The sequence below is a fragment of the Meriones unguiculatus genome, chromosome 21 (genome assembly GCF_030254825.1).
Source record: "Meriones unguiculatus strain TT.TT164.6M chromosome 21, Bangor_MerUng_6.1, whole genome shotgun sequence".
Lineage (NCBI taxonomy): Eukaryota > Metazoa > Chordata > Mammalia > Rodentia > Muridae > Meriones > Meriones unguiculatus.
Window position 1 is genome coordinate 20353716 of NC_083368.1, and position 22200 is coordinate 20375915.

The following is a 22200-nucleotide window of genomic DNA, read 5'->3' on the forward strand; positions in this document are numbered from 1 at the left end:
TGGATCAAAGACCTCAACGTAAAACCAGACACACAACATCTAAGAGAAAGTGGGGAATAATGTTAAAGTCACTGGCACAGGAAACAACTTCCTGGACAGAACACTAAAAGCTCAGGCTCTAATATCAATAATTAATAAATGAGAACTCATGAAACCGAAAAGCTTCTGTAAGGCACAGGACACTGTCAGTAGAACAAAACGACAGGCTACAGACTAGGAAAAGATCTTCACCAACCCTACATCTGACAAAGGGCTAATATCCAAAATACATAAGGAACTCAAGAAATTAAACACCAACAAACCAAATAATCCAATTAAAAATGGGGTACAGAGCTAAACAGATAATTCTCAATAGAGAAATCTCCAATGGTGGAGAAGTATTTAAAGAAATGTTCAATGTCTTTAGTCATCATGGAAATGCAAATCAAAATGACTCTGAGATTCTATCTTACACCCATCAGAATGGATAGATAAAAAAACCTCAAGTGACAGCTCATGTTGGCAAGGATGTGGAGCAAGGAGACCCCTCCTGCACTGCTAGTGGAAGAGCAAACTTGTACAACCACCTTGTAAATTAATCTGGTGCTTTCTCAGAAAATTGGGAATAGTTCTACCTCAAGACCCAGCTATACCACTTCTAGGTATATACCCAAAAGATGCCCTACTACACCACAAGGACACTTGCTCAATTATGTTCACAGAAGCTCTATTCATGATAGCCAGAAACTGGAAACAACCCAGAGGTCCCTTAGCTGAAGAGTAGATAAAGAAAATGTGGTGCATTTACACAATGGAATACTACTCAGCTATTAAAAACAAGGAAATCACGTAATTTGCAAGCAAGTGGCTAGAACTAGAGAATATCATCCTGAGTGAGGTAACCCAGACACATAAAGACATACATGGGATGTACTCACTTATAAGCGGATATTAGCCACATAGTTCAGGATAACCATACTACAATCTACAGAGCCAAAGAAGCTAAGTAACACAAAGGGCCTAAGGGAGGTTGCTTGAATCTCACTCCGAAAGGGAAATAGAATAGACGCTGGAAGTGGAGGAAGTGAGGGAAATGGGTGGGAGAGTGTATGAGGAGGGGAGTGAGAATGGGGATCAGATGTGGGCAGAAAGGGGTAGGAGGTGAGAGGTCTGGGAGAGAGAAGGGAAACAGAGGGGGGAGGGCATCTCTGGGACAGGTTGGAGACTTGTGACAGGGTAGGCTCCTGGGAGGATATGGGGTGACTCTAGCTGAGACTGCTGGCATCGAGGGACATGGAGACTGAAATGGCCACCTCCTAGCCAGGCAGGACTTCTAGTAGGGGGAGGAAGACACCAACCCACTCACAAAATCTTAGACTCCAAATTTGCCCTGCCTACAAGATGTAACAGGTGGAACAGAACAGAGATTGAAGGAATGGGCATCCAATGACTGGCCCAACTTCAGACCCACCCAATAGGATGACAGGCGACCCTTGACACTATTAATCATGGTCTACTATGCTTGCAGACAGTAGTCTAACATAACTGTCCTCTGAGAGGCTCCAACCAGCAGCAGATCGAAACAGATGCAGAGACCCACAGTCAGACTTTAGGCCGAGATTGGGTAGTCTTGTGGAAGAGTAGGGGGAATGATAGATGGATCCAGAGGGGACAAGAACTTCCCAAGAAGATAAATAGAGTCAAATAATCCTACAGGGGCTAACAGATACTAAATCACTAACCAAAGAGCATGGATGGGCTGGATCCAGGCCCCCGACACATATGTAACTGATGGGCAGCTTGGTCTTCATGTGTATCTTCCAGCAAGTGGAGCAGCAGCTGGGTCTGACATGGACTCTGTTGCCTGCTTTTGGATTACTTTAGCCTGGCTGGACTGCCTTGTCTGGCCTCAGCGTAAGAAGATGCACTTAGTTCTGATACGACTTGATGGACTGGGATAGGTTGGTGGTGGGACACTCCCCCTTTGTGAGGAGAAGGGGAGGGGGCAAGGAGGAAGATGGTAGAAGGGTGAGACAAGGAGGAGAGGAGGGAGGGGGCTGCAATTGGGATATAAAGTGAATAAATAAATAAATTTAATAATAGCTTCAAAAGACCACAGCAAAAATATCCCAGAAAACCTGACTCTGTCCATCATCCATTCCTCACATTGCTCTGGCAATTTACTTTTCTTTCTTCCCTCTACTGTGAGGAATCATTGTGAGCATTTTTTGAACCCTTCTAGATTGCTCTCAGTATATATATATATTTTTTTTTTGTAACAGAAAAGTTGTTTTGTAGTTTTGTGGACTAGAAGTCTGAGATCAAGGTGTCCCTTGGGTCCATTCCTGAGGGCTGCAGGGAACATGCTCTCCAGGCCCGTCACCTGCATCTCTGCTTTCATCTTCGAATACCGTTCTCCTGTGTACCCATCAGCTTCCAAATCCCACCACTTTCTTTTAAGAACACTAAGTTACCTTGGATTCCGAGGCCGCCATACTCCAATATGACCTTATCTTCGCCAATTAGCTCTCTGCTGACTTTATTTTCAAAGTAAGTTTTTTCTTCTGAGGTGCCAGGGGTTAGGACTCCAGCACATGAATTTGGAGTTGAAAGTGGGAACACAACATCATTCATAGCAACCCCTTACATTAATCTCCCTGAGCCAAAGTTTCAGTATTTGTTATATTGGCATTAAGAGAGGACTTCTTGTAATGACTTTCCCCTATCCTGCAACTTAATGTTCCCTGACTGTAGGGATCATATGCATCTTTGTTTTTTTTTTTTTTTTTTTTTTTTTCTTTAACATCTTGGGAGGAGTAAAGAAATCCCAAAGAGACAGTTTGACTCTCTTCTTTAGCTTAGTTTCTGCTATTGTGATAAGATACCCTGACCAAAAGCAACTTCCCCAAGGCATGATCTATTTGGCTTAAAATTCTAAGTTACCATGCATCATTGTGGAGACGTCAAGACAGGAGTCAGAGCATCACCCTTACAACCAGGAGCAAAGAGAATGAAACACCCTTGCCTGCTTTCTTCCCTCTTACACAGTTCAGGACTCAGGCCAGGAAACGTTGCCAGCACTCAGGATGGGTCTTCCCACTTCTTAACAGTCAAGACAGACATGCCCATTAGTCTATGTGATCTGGGCATTGACCTAGGTTAGGTCAAGTAGAGAGCCAAACTAACGAGCACACCCTCCCTTCGGCTATCAGACCATTGAGATGATGGACCCCAAGAAATTGGGATTTCCCCACGCATTTCATGCTAGGAGAAGGTACAGGCTAGGACCTTGGCATCAGCTAGAGAGGAAGCTTCTCATACAGTTCTCACAATTCTGACAGCCTGTTGGGCCATCCATGAAGAGAGACCAGATGAAGGCTATAATTGGTGGGAACACACCTCGACCTGGCTTGGTTATGCAAAGCTATTGCCTTCTGTTCAAACCTAAGCCTCATGGTAGGACCCCGAGGATGGGCGTCATTGTTTCTGGGCCTCTTTGTTCCTCTTCCAAGTGTATACACATTGAAAAACCTCCAATCTCCGCCCCCCCCATTAGTTGTGCCTTCAATTGTGCTATTGAAGATGAATGGTGGAGTCTAGCTTGTTAGGGCTTCTAGGACCAGAAGGTTTGATCCTAATAACTTCAGTGACACAACTACTGTGCAGTATAGTATAGAGTAGACACTCAATACTGAGTTTTGAATGAATGAAAGAAACATTAAAATGTACTTTACCAATACATGTTTATACCTTTCTGAGAAAAACCTCACAGTCAGCAATTTGTTATTTAAGTGATAGTGTTAGTTGGGTGGTTATATGTTCCTTATGAGGACACACATTTTTACATGTATTTTACAAAAGAACCAAATGAAACCACGAAATTGGGTGGAGAAAGAGGTGGGGGGGGGGATCTTGGAGAAGTAGGAGGAGGAGAATAATACGATCAAAATATATTATGTGTATTATGTGAAAAATTTAAAACAGTATGAGCCACCTCTGTCACCTGCCCATGACAGGTGTCAGAGACAGGTGTTTGTCACTTGGACACACCTGGAGTCTGTAGGGTTGGCTTGCTGTTTGAGGCCGCATTGATACCCGAGGATCATTCTCAGCTTGGATTACACACACACAAAAGTGGAAACAGGATCTAGACTCTTCCAAAAGAACAAGTCAAGCGCTGAGCTGTATATCCTGAGGTAGAGCCCCGTAGGCGACTCTCTTGATGGACAGCCCACTCACACAGAACCCAGGGCTTCCTCACAGCAAAGCTTCCTGCCTCCTCTACCTCCCGCAGGAAGGGGAGCTGGAACATCACCTCTGTTCTGTTGCGGATGAAGGTCACACTGTGTCTCTAGCTGCGGTTCCTGCTGACTGGGCTGCTCTGACTAATGATGACTAATGTTTTATCGAGGTGCATGGAGCAGTTCCATGGCTAGCCTTTTAATGAGATCAGAGTTCATTCTCAAGTCTCTATTTTCTCACTTTATACTTGTTCCCTAGAGGTCTCCTTCACTCGTGTGGTTTCAGTTTCAATCTGCATGAGAATAATTTGTAGGGTTGCCTTTCTAATTCTGACCTCTACTGCTTACAGCCCCGGTTCTAAGTATCTCTCGCTTCTCACTCAATAATTCACTCACTCATCCATTTACGTATCCATCATCAAATGAATATTTATGGCATGGCTACTGCAGGCCCAGCAGTCTGTCTGGTTAGCTATGGACTCAGGCAAAGGTAATACTTCATTTTGCTGAAACATGACCTTACCCATTTCCCTGATGCATGCTATGGGGGATGGGGGGTGTAGGGTGTGGGCTGTCTTGTCTTCAGAGCTTCTCAGCAGAGAACTGCTCCAATCCCCTTACAAACACCTTCCTTGCCCTGAGTGTGCAGCTGTGTCTGCCCGACTGCCCTGTGGGCTCACACACTCATGTAATAATGAACAGGGGGCTCTTTCCTTAAAGTTTGCTGCATCTTCAGTAGGCCCAAACCTATAACTGACCCTCTTGACAGAAGCCTTGGATTTGTCTCAAACTTGTCCTCTCCACCCACTTCCACATTCCTTTGGCTGTGCAGGTGTTTCTTCTTTGATGTCTCTTCTCTAACAGTGGCCCTTCCACTTGGCTCAGAACCTTAGAGCCTCATACCTTTTTATGACGTTGTGGGAGCTGCTCCCCAGTTTCTGTTTCTGACCTTCCAGTCCCCTAGTGCTATTGCTGCGGCAGGAGCCTTTCGAAGACACGCGTTTGAGCATGTAACTTCTCCTTTTGTCCAAAATGCCTTTCCGTTTGCTGCATAGTAGAGTCCGAATCCTTTACTTCGTAAGCAGCCCTGCGATTTGGTTCTGCTTGCTGCTTCTGCATCACTTTTTTGAAAGTGCCCCCTCATAGCTCTCTCTTATTTCACACGCAGTTCTTAAGACCTTCCGGATGACAGAAGACCATCTGTGGCTAGCCACGTGGATGCTCTATTCTTCCTGCCTAGCATCATGTTAATTCCTCCTACATCTTACTTCAAGAGCCATCCCCTCTGGGAAATGGATCCACTTTATCTATTCTGGTAGATGTACTCAGTCTGGCCTGTGTCTCAGTGGTACCCTGGCTGTCCCCTACACCATATCTGGAATACCCTGGAGAAACATGGGACCGCGTGACGGCAAGTCCCTCAAAGGCAAGATTCATATCCTATTTGCCTTTGCATATCTAATACACGCCAACTTAACAGGTATTTAGTGCATGCTCTTAGCATGTGACAGATGGTTGCTGGATAACTGAACACCAGGGCTATTTGCTAAGCGGAGAAAAGATTCTCTGGTTTTATATTTCATTTGGTTTAAAAAAGTTGTTTTCATTGTTATTATGGCTAGTGTATCCTAGTTCCCTTTAATGGAAGGTAAGAAAAAAGAAAAAAAAATCAATTTATATTTCCACTTGAAACATATGTATTGGCTTTACAAAACTTTCGAGGTGTGAAAGGACAGATCCACAGTGGACTCAAGTAGACAAATGTTTCATCTCTCTCATCTTTACAGAGGTTAAACAGTTTAATGATGCACCGGGAGGTCACTGGGAAATGAAGACAGGATCTCTGCTCAGCGGCCCAATGACCTGCTCTACCAGGAAGCAACCTTTGCTGCGCCTTGACTGTGTTCCAGGTACTACTTGCTATGTTAGAACATAGTCACCCTCAACTGGATAGGGAGGGGCAGCTTTTAGCTGTAGAATGTGAATCTCTTGCTTGCTCCTCCTATCTCTCCAGGAATTCTATCCCCACCATGGACACACGCATTGCTTCCTTGGAGTATTGTGACACCTGGCCCAGGCTCCTGTGACCGTCTGCATCTCATTAATTGCCCCGCAGCTCTTCGTCTTGACCTTGTGACCTCCCTCAAAGCTTCCTTTCCCTGCCAAGGCCTCCATCAGATTTAAATTCCCAATACGGGTGGCAAGAGGCACTTTGCCCATCCTTTGCTAGCCTGTTCTGACCTCCTCACTGCCTTCTCACCAGAGGAAGCTCCCCACATGATTCACCTTTAGCCTTACTCCACCTGTTACTCAGTTTGCCCACTTGTGTAGGAGGCTCAGCTCTCCCACTGAAGCCTCACCTCCACCATGTGAAACTGATCTGAGGGCTCACCACCCCAGATTAATCAAGCCCCTCAAATTAACTCAGCCTGGGAGATCTCAGAAGGCCTTCAAGGCAGCACCTGAAATGAATCATTTACGATGAAAAGATAGCTCCTTAGACACTGTGAGAAGTTCAGAGCAGCCAAAATCCTGACCAAAAGGTGAAATAAGCCAGCACATAGATTTAAAGAGAATGTTAAAGCAATGGCCAATTTTCTAATTATAAGATTTGGGGAAATTCATGATGTTCATATTATTAAAATCCTACCTCTAGAAGATGCAGATAATCGAATATGATTATAGATGTCAGATATGAATTTAATTAAAAATAAAAAGAGTACAAAGCATAACTCTTTCAAAAACCTTGAACCTCAGAAGAGGGTAGAGGGTCATGTTAGGCTTTCTATGTTGCATATGAATGCACTGTATCTTTTTATACAATTACATTTGCCTAAAATACACGCCATGTGCTGCATGGGCCAGAAAGATAATTGCTGTCAAATTCTTTTTCTTCTCATGTACACAATCAGCAGGTTTCCAAGCTTGCCAGCTTCAGTAGTTTTATGGAAAGAAAAGAACATAAAAAAAGAAAAAAAAAAAAAACTACAGATAAGCCACGTTTCCTGAGTTCTTACTTGACTAACTGCTTCATATGCCATGTAAGCTTCAACACTGCAAGCCAGGTCCTCCAACCATTTCACAAGTGAGCTCATAAAAGATTTAGAGAGATGAAAAGTCATTTTCTCCTTATCACAGTGACACACTGAGTGGCTGAGCTATAATTTTAAACCCAGTTTTGAATCCAACATTCTTAACTAGCATCTTAGTTTTCCTTCCTGTAGCTTTGATAAAATACAGCGGTAAAAGTAATTTAGGATAGAGTTTACTTTAGTTCACAGTTCCACCAGGAAGGAAGTCACAGTATTGGGTGCTCAGAGAACTGGTCACATTATGCCCATGGACAGAAGAAAAAAGCAAGAGATGCATGTACGTTTATGCTTTGATTTCCTTCTCCCACGCCAGTGAATGGCACTACTTTCATGATAATCCTCCGCAGACATGGCCCCAGGAAACCTAACCTAGACAGCCCCTCGGTGAGACTCCTTTCCCACGTTCTAGATTATGTCAAGTTGACAATTAAAACCAACTACCACGACCACTATTTCATATTATGTGTGTGCACCACATGTGTGTCTGGTGCCTGGAGAGGTTAGATAGAAGAGGGAGTCAGATCCCCTGAGACCAGGGTTACAAATGGTCATGGGATGACATGTGGCTGGTAGGAACTGAACCTGGGCGCTCTGGAAGAGCAGCCAGCGCTAGTAACTGCTGATCCATCTGTCCAGCTCCTACTATTTGTCTTTTTATTTTTGGCATCACAACTCAGCAGAGTTTAAAAAATGCCCAGTGTGACATTCTGAGAGCCACATAAGTGACTGCTAAATAAAACACACAACAGGGTGATGCAGAGCCCTAGTCTGCCACAGGTGCTTCTTTGCAGGTGAGGCCTGCTCTCCTGCAGGGCACACGCCGAGCTCTCAATGCGAGGAAGGAAAGAGAAGCCCTCAGAGTAAGTGGACGTTTATACCCAAGCCACAAGGAGATGCGGATCTTTAGCACTGTATGGAAAATGTTGCAATACAAAGCAAACATCAAACGGAACCCATGACATTTACCCAGGGCTGAAGGAGCGGGCCGAAGAATAACAGCGCAGAAAGGGCAGCGAGGAGACACAAAATGCAACTGGGATTGAAAATAACCTGACTGCCGTGCCTGGAAAACCAGAGAGGTGAAGTGGTAGGCGCCCCCCCTTCTCTGGCTGCAACCTAGCAGGCTCAGGGTCCGCAGGTACCAGCCGGGACTTCCATCTCTTTGGACTTTTGAGTTTGAGTGTAGGTTTTTTTTTTTCCATTGCATAACTTTGTTTTGTTTTTTTTTTTTTTTTTGTTTTTTTTTGTTTTTTTTTTTTTTTAAGAAAGATAAAAGAACATGTATGCTTTCCTGTTTGCTGCTCTAGACCATTTATTCTTTCACCTTTAAAAATGCTCTCCACTTGAAAGGGCTTGCTGCACTAGAAAAGCAGGTTTTTTCACAAACTTAACCTGTGAGTTTGAAGGACCATCTGGAGACGTGGGCTTTTCTTTCTTTTAAAGAGTCAGCTGTGAGGATTCTGGAAGGAGAAATTGTGTTCTAAAAGCATTTTTAAAGAGGGAAGTCAGACATAGTGTTGACAGCAATACAGTTTAGAGGACAACCTTGTCGAACGTCCTGAGGCTTTGAGGAACTGTTGACAAAGGAGTTATCCCATAATCAAAGAAACAGTAGGCACAGCGTAAAAAATATCAAGTGATTAATAAACATGCTAAACAAACTAAGGTCGTTATTTGAAATCTCCCTGGGACTAGAGATTTTTGTTTGTTTGTTTTTTCATTAATTATACTTTATTCACTTTGTGTTCCCCCTGTAGCTCGCTCCCTCCTCCCCTCCTAATTCCACCCTCCCTTCACCTTCTCAACAATTGCCCCTCCCCACGTACACTGATAGGGGAGGTCTTCCTTTTCTTCCTTCTGATCCTAGTCTATCAGATCTCATCAGGAGTGGCTGCATTGTCTTCTTCTGTGGCCTGGTAAGGCTGCTCTTCCCTCAGGGGGAGGTAATTAAAGAGCAGGCCAATCAGTTCCTGTCAGAGACAGTCCCTGTTCCCATTACTATGGAACCCACTTGGATACTCAACTGCCATGGGCTACATCTGTGCAGGAGTTCTAGGTTATCTCCATGCATGGTCCTTGGTTGGAGTATCAGTCTCAGGAAGGACCCCTGGACCCAGATATTTTGGTTCTGTTGCTCTCCTTGTAGAGCTCCTGTCCTCTTCAGGTCTTACTATTTCCCACTTCTTTCATAAGATTCCCTGCACTCTGCCCAAAGGTTGGCCATTAAGTCTCAGCATCTGCTTTGATACCCTGCAGGGTAGAGCCTTTCAGAGGCCCTCTGTGGCAGGCTCCTGACTAGTTCCTTGTTTTCTCCTTCTTCTGATGCCCATCCTCTTTGCCTTTTTGAATGGGGATTGAGCATTTTAGCCAGAGTCCTCCTTCTTGATTAGTTTCTTTAGGTGTACAGATTTTAGTAGGTTTATCCTATATTATATTTCTAATATCCACTTATGAGTGATCCCTGGGACTCAGATAATAGAAAGAATTTATTCCCCCAAATTGTCTTCTAACCTTTGTGCACACATGCACACATGCAAACACACATAAGTAGGCACACACACACACACACTAAAATGATCTAACAGCTTTTTAAAATTTCACCAAAACCATTTAGCATTTCAGCTCTAAATCTCAATTTTTGTTAAGATTTATGACCGCTATTTTTTTATAACTCATTTCTATTGTAGTGAAAACAGAGATTTATAATAGAAAAGGAAGCAGGAGCCCAGAATAGAACATGTGGCTTTTTGGAATCTAAAACCTGAAAGAATTAGGTGAGTATAAAATGATACTATTACGTTTATCACTGTTATTAAGTCTATTCTGAGGAAAGACACGGTTGTTTTTTTTTTTTTTTCTAGGCACTAAAGTAAAATTGCCCCAGCATTTTCCACTCTTTCAAAGACTCAGAACAATGGGCTTGCCGAGGTCATTGGTCTTCTGAACACTCATTTTCTCTTTGAGTAAAATCATGTAATGCTTAGGACAAGTACGGTGGTAACAGTTTCCCTTCTCAAAAACCAAGAGCACGGAGATCTCACTGTAAATAGGGGAGACTTGTTCAGCTTGTGTATTTGTTGCTTTGAATTGATTTGCCCACGCTAGAGGTTGGGGTACAGGAGCAATGAACAGGGGGGAATGCATGCAAGAACCAATGATGTGACGATGATACACATTCCTGGGAAAAGGGGCAAGGGACATTTCTCCTTTTAGATGGCTTGTGAGTCGTTAGGCATATGGATCAGAAAGACTTTTTTTCACGTCTCAGTGTTCACAATCATTTATGTTTTAGAATGACTCATAAATATTTTTGGCTTTCTCTCATCAAATGGGTTTTTTTTTTTTTTAAAAAAAAAAGGAAGTATATCAGGAAAAAAAAATAGACACAGATTTCCTGCTTGCCTTATTTTGAGAGTTTTAATTCTGAGAGAGGAAAAGCCTCCTGGTGAGTGAGATTTCTGGAAACAGCTCTACCCATCACCACTCTGTATCCAGTCACTTAGGGTATCCGGCACCCCCACCTGTTCTTGGGTTCCCAATCTGTTATTTCCAGCAAGACAGCAGGTCCCAGGAGTCTGGAGGCTTCCCTTCTCCTTCTCTTTATCTTTCCTCACCTACCTCCAGGCCCAGCAGACATCTTCAAGAACGTTCCCCAGAGGTCCTTTCTGGGTTACTTCATGGCTACCAAGTCCCCGAGCTCTTTCGGCAGAACTGTACACTCGCACATCCTGGGATCCCAAGATTTCATGCAGTCACCTTAGCACCTTGCCTTTCAGCCCATCGTGGGGTTACTACACTTCTATGTGTTTTCCTCACTAGAGACAGCCAAGGCAACTGTTTGGTGAGGGTCCTTTGCACATCCAATCTTACTACATGTAGAAACTATTAGCCGCTAAAATTTCCTTATGTCTATGTCTATGATGCCAAATGACAAGTTCTTTGTATCCTGCAGAGTTCTAGAGACAGAGATAGTTTATGGCATATGCTTAAAGTCAGCCTGATATTGACTAGGTGTGGTTGGCTTCAAAATCAAGGTTTTTTTTAATTAAATTTTATTTTATTAATTACACTTTATTCACTTTGTATCCCCCCATAAGCCCCTCCCTCCTCCCCTCCCAATCCCACCCTCCCTCCCCCTTCTTCACGCATGCCTCTCCCCAAGTCCACTGATAGGGGAGGTCCTCCTCTCCTTCCTTCTAATCTTAGTCTATCAGATCACATCAGGAGTGGCTGCATTGTCATCTTCTGTGGCCTGGTAAGGCTGCTCCCCCCTCAGGGGGAGGGGATCAAAGAGCAGGCCAATCAGATTATGGAACCCACTTGGACACTAAACTGCCATGGGCTACATCTGTGCAGGGGTTCTAGGTTATCTCCATGCATGGTACTTGGTTGGAGTATGAGTCTCTGGGAAGACCCCTGTGTTCAAATTTCTGGTTCTGTTGCTCTCTTTGTGGGGTTCCTATCCTCTCCAGATCTTACTATTTCCCACTTCTTACATAAGATTCCATGCACTCTGCCCAACAGTTGGCCATAAGTCTCAGCATTTGCTTTGAGAGTCTGCAGGGCAGAGCCTTTCAGAGGCCCTCTGTGGCAGGTTCCTAGGTTGTTTCCTGTTTTATTCTTCTTCTGATGTCCATCCTCTTTGCCTTTCAGGATGGGGATTGAGCGTTTTAGTCAGGGTCCTCTCTCTTGATTAGTTTCTTTAGATGTACAGATTTTTAGTAGGTTTATCCTATGTTATATGTCTATATGAGTGAGTTTATACTGTGAGTGTCTTTCTGCTTCTGGGACAGCTCACTTAGGATGATCCTTTCCAGGTCCCACCATTTACCTGCAAATTTCATGATTTCCTTATAAAATCAAGTTTTTATTTGGTGAAGGCTAAACAGAGAGAGGCCATTTCATCGGTGAACACCCTAATCCATACAGCTTGCAGAGAAAGGTCTTTATTAACTGCAGTTGACTTGAAGCGATTCAAATACTTCTAGCTAAGTTAAAATTCTTCAGCACAGTGATACAGTTTTGCTTCTGTAATTGTGTGTGTGGGTTTGTACATATGTGTGGACTTGAATTCACGTATATATGTTTTGGGGGGCCACAGGAAGACTTCCAGGATTGTTTTTTGGCTGCCGTCCACTTTGTTTTTTGAGACAGGGTCTCTCCTTGTCCCAGAGCTTGCCAAGTACTTAAGGCTGGCTGTCTTAAGAGAGCCCAGAGATTTCTGTTTTCACTACCATAGCACTGGGATCATAACTACCTGCCAGCACAAGTGAGTTCTGGGGAGTGAACTCAGGCCCTCTTGCTTGAAAGGCAAGTGCTTTACTTCCTAGTAAAGCCCTAGTCCCTAGTGTCGTTTCTGCATTTTTGTATCTACGGCTGTAGTGCACAACTCTAGGAGGCATTATTTACACAAGAGTCTAAGCCAAGACAATGCTTCTAGACTCTGTTTGACAAAAGGACCAGTTTTCACCAAGAGCCATCACTTCTGTGTAAAAATTATTAGAAAATCCAAGCATATAAGCCTCCATTTAAGAATTACTTGGTGCAACAGACATAAATGACATCAGTTTTCTATGCACAGTGTCTACTTCTTACATCTTTCTGAAGTTGACAGTTGCTGGATTGCCACCAGCTCACACATGACCCTGTGAGTGGCTGTCCTGCGTTAGAAGAGAGGTTGCGTGCTAAGGGTATCCACTGTATTTGTTGCATGCACTACAGAGGTCCTGCTCTGGTCTGGGATATTTTGAAAGTTCATCAGAGAGCAAATGTAGAAAGCACCAAATGCATGGAGAAAGGGAAGACGTCCTCTCAAAGGACTGATAGGCAAACTTTGGTCTGATAGGCAAATTAATTAGTGATGGGGAAAAAAAAACATGCAAGGCATCATTGTCCTTATTTCAACTTTCTCATGGAACCTTGAGACCAGTTTGGAGCTGGGACTTCCCATCTGTGCTCTGTAGTTATCGTGTGCTGTTGGCAGCACAGGACACCTTTTTCAGTTCACTCAGATATTCTGGCCGGAGTCTAGGGAGTAATTTTCTCTGCCTGCATGAAAGCCCGCTCCACCCCTTGAACTACTGCCTCCTTTGTCCTACTATGTAATAACCGGTCTGTCCCCTTAGCAGCCACCACGGCAAAACGTAGAGGTGACTACCTTTCCTTCTTCTCTTTTTGCTAGTTAAAATGATTTGTAGGAAAGCTTGTGGCTTTGCAGATGGTCAGCTGCACCGTGCTCTTTGCCATCAGTGGATGACGGCATTGTGGATGTATGTCCTTTGAGCTATTCAAAGATGAAATGCCGGTGATGGCAGGAAACTTCTGTGCTCTGTGCATCCGAGAGAAAGGATGCTTGGGAGGGCTCCTATTGTCACAGAATTAGTCTAGGCTTTAGAAGAGGGGGGTGATGTTATGTGCTGCACTGGCCCTGGTGACAATCTGTCGACAGGGTGAGATCTGGTAATGAGAACTTCATCCTGAAGCACATCACCCATGACACATGATGGGGTGAAACAGAATGGGTCCCCAGGAACTGGCCTCTACACATCAGACATGTGTTCTACCTCAACCGCCCGGTCTCTGTAGCCCAGCAAAGCAGCTCTCAACAGCTGCCTGCAATACCCTACAGTCTTTCTCATTATTTATAGCTTGCATTGAAGACAGCCTGGAGTAGCCCAGGCTAGCCTAGAACTCACTGCGAAGGAGAGGAGGGTCTTGAACTTGTAATCTTCCTGATTCCATCTGCAGTGATGGCATTGCAGGCTCTTCAGGTTTGTGCTGATGTTGAATCTAGATGGCTTTGTGCATACAGGGCAAGTGCTCTACCCAACAAGCTCTATTCCCAGCTCCGACTGTGGATGAATGGCCTTCGGGTCTAACAGTTTCCTTATCCACTCTTCTCCCATATGACTGTGGCTAAAAGCTAAATAGAAGACGAACAACCTGTTTGTAGGTATACATATGTGGCTTTATCCCGTTAAGAAGCTTACAAACACAGACTCAAGGTACAAGCTGCTTGCTGAGTGTATGGTCGGAACAGTAATGTTCCCTGAACAGGAATTTCTCTGGAGATGTATTCCAAGGCTGTGGGAGGTAAGTAAGATGCAAACCGTGGTGAGTACAGGGCCTGGAGAGGTTCGATTCCATGTATAGATCTGAAGGTCAAGATCCAGTTGGCTACAGGTGTTTTCCGGTACAGCATCACTGAAGAGAGACTTGGGGCTTTTACGGATGTTTGGGGCACAGGTATTTGAGGCTTCCGCCCCTGTAGACAATTCTGGTGTTTCTATTCTTTTCTTGTACAGTTGGTGTAAAAAGGGCTAGAAAAGTATAACACCATGCATATTCATTGAAAAATAAAAATAGACTTCTTAGATATGTTCTCCTTTTGTCTGGGTCTGACTGCACACTGCTGTCAGACTCTTTCTCTTCACAGCTCATCATATAGTGAAGAAGGAGCTGGCCTCTCCATCAGAGTAGGTCTGGACTCCCATGCTGGACAGGCCAGGTCCAACAGCAGATGGCACTATTCCAGTGACCCATATCACTGGCTTACTTCTTAATGTGATCTTTCAATGGGGTTCTGCACTTCAGAGAATGTGAGCTGGCCCGAAGATTTCTCGCCCCTAAATCCTCAGGGGCTCCAGAGGCCATTCAACATGAGAAGTTGAATAGGCCTTTGACCTAAAACTCTTGCCCGTCTTTAACAGCAGCTTCAGGTAACTATTTTCCTTTCTGATACAGGGATCCACTTTGTACCCAGAGATATCCTTGATCTCTCAATCTTCCTCCCTCTGAGTGCAGGGATGACAGATGTTAACATCACACCGCATTCTCAGCTTTAGGCGAGTCTCTTCCTAAACTGTTTTCATTTTCATTTGCCTGACAGGATTTCTAACTTGGTCTACTTCCTCTTTCAGTGTTTCTCGGTTATTTCATCGGCAACAACTCCCTCTTCTTAACGAAGGCATGAATGAAGTCCAGTTGATCCTCCTTTCTCTCTCTCCTCCCATTTGTGGGGCCTGTCTCTTCCATCACGCAGGAAGGTAGGCCGAGGAAGCACTATAAAAATTTTATCTCCGGTGTGTGTACATCGTCTGTGTTGTGTGCATGTGTATGTGCCTACACAAAAAGACCAGAACTCAATGTCCTGTATCTTCATCAGGTGCTTTCCATTTTAAATCTTTCAGGTCTCATTGCACCTGGAGCTCACTGACTGCTGGACTACCTATCCTCCTGTCTCCACTCTCTTAGCAATGAGATGGTCTCTGTTGGAACTGCCTGCTGCTGTGTGAAAGGTAGCACCACACAGGAAAACCCGAAACAAACGAGTGTGACCATGTGCCAATAAAGTTTCATGCACATTGAAGCAGGAATTTCATCTGTTTTTTCATATCACAAAATAGTATCCTTCTTTTGATATTTTTAAAACATTAAAAAAATGTCAAAGCCCTCAGCCTAAGAGCCACACGGAAGCAGATGGTAGACTGAATTTGTCTGCTGTCCAAAGGTTTGTTGATCTCTGACCTAGATCACAAGAGCCAAGTTTTGGTCCTCAGGCCATCTGCATCAGAATCACTTAGTGTTGTGTAATGTGAGTTTTGGTTTCTTCATAAAGTCAGTTATGTTAAGTAAGTATGGTTTTGTTTTGATCCCAGGTGTGGGATTTTAGTTGGGCTATAGTTCATCCACACCTGTTAACTGTCTCATGCAGGGTGTGGCTTTTGCTGGCTGGTAATGGCCTTCCTTGTGGGGCACATAGAGGGGTGTGGTCTAGCGCTCTGAGGATATAAATACCAGATCCCAGGAAGTGACCTGCAGTGTTGGCATGTGGCTTGCAGCAGCTTGAAGAGCAGAGAAATGGATGGTGTGGCGTTTTGGAGGAGACAGACAGAGAGAAATGTTTCGGGGTGCAGTGGCTTGGAGGAGACTGCTGGCTGTGTTTGCTGTTGATGGAGATTGGAAAACCCCAAAAGAACCTGGAAAAAGTAAAGGGTTCTGTGCCCCCTCTCTCCACTAACCTTTCTCTTACCTAGGGTTGGGAGGTTGGAATGGAGGTAGAGGTCTAAACACCCCAAATAGAACTGGGTTTAAAAACGAGTGCTACAGGGCTGGGCAGGGTAGATAGCTTGGTGGGTAAAGTACACATCTTGCGAGCATGGAGACTTGAGTTCCATGCTCAGATAAATCAGTTAGGTATGATAGTCCCAGCTGGCCAGACAGCAGAGCAGCTATGTGCACAAGTTCTGGGCCAGTAATAGACTCTGAATTTTATAAAAGGCCCCAGTATCCAAGTGATGAGAGCAGAGTTTGTCCTGTGGTCTCCATGCACATAACAGCTAAGATTCCACGCTCTTACCAGCAGCTTAGGGTCTTTCTAGATGCAGAAAATGTAAAACTCAGGGTTTCTGGGTGCTCACATTTAAAGTACCTGTTATTCAGAATATCAGCGTATGAGGCAAGTCTTTACTTAAGTGAAATTTTCATAGAGAAGAAACTTACACACATTAAATGTAATATGTATGAGAGTAAAATGTAAATAGAAAACAATCTTTATGCTTCGGTTCCAGGTAACCACCTCTGCAGCTGAGCCCCTGTTGCCCACAGGAAATCCAGAAGCAATCACCTTCATTATGGGTTCACAGTTATGAAGGGTACAACATGCTTCCTGCACCACCTCGTTCATCAGATAAAATGGGTGACAGGAATGCTGTGCCCACGGGGGGCCCTTTTGGCTAATGCAAATCAGTTGAGACTGGAATAGGACCCCATCTGAATAGAAAGGGCGTCCGACCTCAGTCTGTCATTTGCATTTTGTGAGCTTGTAACAGTTAAAACGAAGGAGCAGGGGAAAAAGAAAGCGGCTTGCAAGCCCCTTGCGCTGTGCTCCAAAGAGCTACACTGGGTACCCTTCCTACACTATTTCAATGGAAGGAAGCCAAGAAGGAACTAGAAAGTGTTTTTGAGTACATGTTGGAGAAATATGTCAAGTTTCATCCCACAAAAGCCAGTGCCTCCTCCATGTAGCATTGTGTTGAGTTAGAAGACCACCTAAGGTAGGTCACAGAGCCTGCCTTGAGCAGCTCTGGGCCACTGTGCCCAGGAGGGATTTGATTTTGTTACTTTAAACAGCAATGTTTACGTGGAAACCCATAAACAAGGTAACCAATAAGGAGGGATAAAGACAGAAGAGGCTCTTGAGGCTGTTGTGACCTTATTAGACTGAGCACTTGGGGCTGGCAGAAGTGACAAAGGGTGTCAGTCAGGAGCTGAGGTGGCAGATATGGATGTCACAGACACCCAACCAGTCTTGGCCAAGCTACCGTCTCAAAGCTGGTGAGAAGGTGTTGAAAAACCATCATTCGAACACGCTTGCATTTAATGTGCCTAGACTGTTGGTAAATGGCATGTATTAAAATAAACACATTCTTTGTTGGGTTTTTATTTTTTATTTGTTCGGGGGGAGTCCTTATTAATTTCTCAAGCTAAAGAGCGTCTTCGAGTATGGCTCAGGAGAAAGACAGTGGAACTAATTAGAGCAAATGCTGTGCTCGTCTCATCAGCCTGATGAGCTGGAGCAGATGAGCTCTCCCTGGGCTGGAGAACATGGTGTGCATCACACTCGAGCAATTATAGACATCTGAGAAGTAGAGTACAATGCTGCCCTTATGATATATCAACAGCGATTTTAACTCCAATTACCTGCGCAGAACAGCTCTTTTTATGGCATAGACTATTTTCAAAGGGCGGGAACCACAGGCACTATTTCTGGTCACTTCCTTTAGGGACATAACTTTCTGTCAGAAATCAGTTGGTTTAAGCACTTTACAAGACAGGGACATATACTTATGGAATATTTCTTGATGTTTGGCTGTGAGCCTCGCCTTTCACAGTGAGCCCTGAGAACACACATACAAGCAACATGCAGACCGAGAATTTATATTTACAAATGTATATGCGTATAGATATATGTGTGTAACAACAGCTGATGAAGAAATGGTCCATGGATTTAAAAGAGAGCAAAGAGAGGTTTTGGAGGGGAAAAAAGGAAGGAGAAGTGATGTAGTTAAGATTCCTCCCCAAAAGAAAAAAAACATTTATTTTCAGCTTTAAGCAAATATATAATTGCTTTTATAAGTAACTTTCATGTTATGTATATAAACCAAAGTTTGCATTTTCCTATCAATCAGTCAGACATTCGTTTGTAATCAGTAATTTCTCAAGCTTCTGAAGGAGTACATTTAAATTCCAGGTTCTTAAGACATTATGAAAATGCACTCATGTAGGCTGATGGGCAGGTTGTTCAATTCATTTGACTAATTAAAAAAAAAAAAGCAAGAACTGGAACACTCTGTTCTCTTTCCCTGATGCCAGCTCAGACTCTGGGCATCTTTGGATTTTAAGAAGGCACCTAGAGTAGCTTTTCTTTCATCTCACCAGCTGTCTGAGAAGACTACTTGCTCCTGTGCCTTCTCAGCTGGGCAGTTTTTCAGGACACAAACCTTAACAGGGTCCTTAATGGATTCTCATCAACTTCAGGAGTTCAGAAGCGTTTGTTTCTCATAAGGCTTAAGGGAGCTCTCTATTGACGGAGATATGCAAATACCTTTCCCACTCATCTGTAAGATCCCATCGACGAGCCACAATCGGCCACTCAACAGAGCAAAACTGTATGTTGGGATGCACAGGTCTAATTTAGATATGAATCGTACAGGAAGCAGTTAAAGTCTGCGGATGACTTTGCATATCTGATGGAGGATGCGAAGTGACTGTCTTCCCAGAGAAGAAACATGCTACACTGTACTGTGAGAGGCACAGTGTTGCTACTGGGTTTATTGAGAAGGTTCGGCCAGCTTTGTCAGAAGCAGAAGAGAAAAGGTGGGGCAGCAGGAGCTCCCTGGTTGTGGGACGGATTCAGAACACTCCGTGTTGCAGATGCTACTTCCTGGAATTTTAGACAGGATCTTTTTGGATGTGAATATTTTTAGCATTTCTGGTCCCTGGGTACTCAATACTGTGAGAATCACATCATTACATTAACCAATAAAAGAAAAAGCGATGCATAATTAATATAAAGTACAGAAATTAAGTCCTGCAGGCTTGAAAATATAATTACTAGAATCTTCCAGTTTTGTTTTGCCAGATAATGCTGTAGGACATCTCTGAGTCCACAGCACGTAGGTATAATGTTCTTTTGGAATGTAGACAATTTACTCTTGTTCATCAAATGTTAATTTCTCTACCTCACTGCCTTGTTTCAATCCAGATATTGAATTGTGATGTTTATTCTAAGCATCACCTGTCTTGTTTGTGTAACCATGCCACCATTTGTTCTCTGTATTGTCAATAAAACAACCAGCCAATGCTGAGCATTGGAGAGAATAGGGTGGGACATCCTGGTCTAGAGGGGAGAAGAAAGAAGTGAGTAGGAGGAGTCGGAGAGGAGAGATCAGCAGGAGAGGACTTAGAACCACGGGAAAGGATGAACTGAACTTAGGATATGACTAAAACCAAGCATAATGTGGGAAACCTGAATGGGAGGAAAGTATGTGGGCTTGGAGGTCTAGGATGGAGTAACCATTGCCCAGCAATGTGCTCTAGGTTAATTAAATAAATCCTAGTTTCTGTGTGGTGATTTGGATATACAGCTGGTTTAGGAATAACCACTGTTTAACTAAAAGATAAATCAATAGTAAATATTAATAAACAACCATAACAGCATATTGAAGAGATTGGGTAACTTTTTCCCGAAGTATATGGCCAGCAATCTCCGAATAATCTCTAAACTATGAATAACCCATAACTTATGATATAGTTCCTCATTCTTTGTTCTGGAAGGCTCCATAAGTTCTTTTTTTCCTCTTTTGATTCTCTTCCCAAGCAATTCTTCAAAGGGTCTTTAGGCTGAGAGGTAGTGGTAGCTGGGATAGGCTGACTAACAGGGTCTAGAAGTGAAAGAACAGATAGGATTTTTTTTTCTTGTTTTCAATACTGAGGATTGCATGAAGGGCTTTCTGCATGCAAGACGAGTGCTCTATCACTGGGCTATGCTCTCATCACATACAGTCTTTTGTGTGTGAGTTTTATTTCAAAATATAATCTTCAAATCTTTTGCTCACAATTTCAAAGAGACACCTGTAGTTACAAATGCATCTCTCAGGAACATTGTTGGATGGTAGTTCATAAGAAAAAAATATCAACATTGAATAAAAAGATGGGAAAATAATTCATGGATTGTAAAGATCTATTACTAGAAGTTGTGAAGCAATTTGAGCAAAATTTTCAAGGAAACATGTGAATTTAATAGGCTTTTCTGGCAGTGGGGATATAAGTAATATTCATGAAATACTAAGAGAGAGGTTCAGATGTAGATGTAATATAATACTGTCCATATCTTTTGCTAAAAGGATGACAATTTAGGGAGAAACATTAAGAATAAAGAATATACTGGTGGACTTGTATTCAATTTTAGAACTGTATTATAGTTAGGCCAACAGCATAGGTACATAGCAGAAGGACACTAAACTCATGACTTACAGGGTAGGTCGGCAAGGCTGTTGGGAGCCACACATGCTCTCTACCATAGCAGTAACTGTGCAAACCACAGATAGCTTGCCATGTGGAGAGGCTGTTTAGGGCACAATACCTTTTTTTAAAAAATCTGCCAAATTCTTAAGGGTGATGATGGCTTCACCAATGATATCACCTAGTAAAATTTAACTGAAGACTTGTACAGAGTATTTCTAGGGCTCCCTGGGAGATGTGTGGGATGCTGGAAGAGCACCTGGGAAGAAATAACACCAGCTGACCTAAATTCACCAGTGTACACAGGAATTTCCCATAAAACACAGGAGGGAAGAGATATTTCCAGTAAGAAGAAGCAATCTTCAAGAACACGGGGGTATCAAGCAACAATTCTTTTTGGCGAGGCCTTCAATCCAGTGTACACAGGAATTTCCCATAAAACACAGGAGGGAAGAGATATTTCCAGTAAGAAGAAGCAATCTTCAAGAACACGGGGGTATCAAGCAACAATTCTTTTTGGCGGGGCCTTCAGTTCCACGAAGGCAGGCGTTTCTAAACTATTCCACTCGCTGTGATATCATAGCACTTCCATGGTTTCTGAAACATGGTCCACTGAGCATTCACAGAATGCAGACGAAATGGTGATAAGCGATAAGGAAAGAGACTGAGGTGGACCAGATAAAGAAGGATCTGAACTGAGACTGAGAGTTTTGCTCTTCGTAGAGAATATGGAGGGACACACAGGTTGATTGAGAGAGGGAATCAAATCTTAGAAAGAGGTAAGATCTCACCATGGCCCCACTCATGATGGCACATGAGGCACAAATAACGAAAGCTGTGACTGGTTAGTCTTAAAGAGTTGACAAGGAAAAAGATTCATTGCTGGAGTCTGCAAAAGAACAAAGACGTCTATACAAAATAGTGTATAAGAGGATAAGGGGGGGGCAATCTGAAAGACATATGGATATTTGACGACTATCAAGCCACTGTTAATATCAGAGAAGAGTATTTCAGGAACGAGATGAACACAGAAGTGAAATAGCAGTAGGTAGGGAGGTGCCAAGCGGGTAGGGAAATGCAGCTGCTCGGTGAAACCTCTTTCTTCAAGCATAACTATCTTAAGTGACTCTTGGGATCGAGGTGGGAGACATACAGGCAGCTCTCGCGAGGAAGTTGAGAACGAGTGAAATGGAGAACTCTCAGTTAGAGGGCAGGGCAGAGTCAAGCCAAGGTTCTTACAGAATGGGAGAGAGTGGGGAAGACTGACGGAGGCTACGGGCAAGATGTCCACAGCAGAAGGCTGTTCCGGGTGCTTACAGTAAGCAGGGTGCTGATGGCATTGGCTACTGAGTGGAGGGGGACTC

At 43.6% G+C, this 22200-nt stretch overlaps 1 protein-coding gene and 1 long non-coding RNA gene across 11 annotated transcripts in view; one reads left to right on the forward strand and one right to left on the reverse strand.

The window, feature by feature from the left end:
* Positions 1-22200, reverse strand: part of Magi2 (membrane associated guanylate kinase, WW and PDZ domain containing 2) — a 1408809-nt gene that overhangs the window by 200222 nt on the left and 1186387 nt on the right. The window lies entirely within an intron of this gene.
* On the forward strand, positions 14548-15641 carry LOC132649755 (uncharacterized). The gene is made up of 3 exons (XR_009588287.1): positions 14548-15030; positions 15232-15357; positions 15502-15641. It is a non-coding gene; the product is annotated as an uncharacterized LOC132649755 (long non-coding RNA).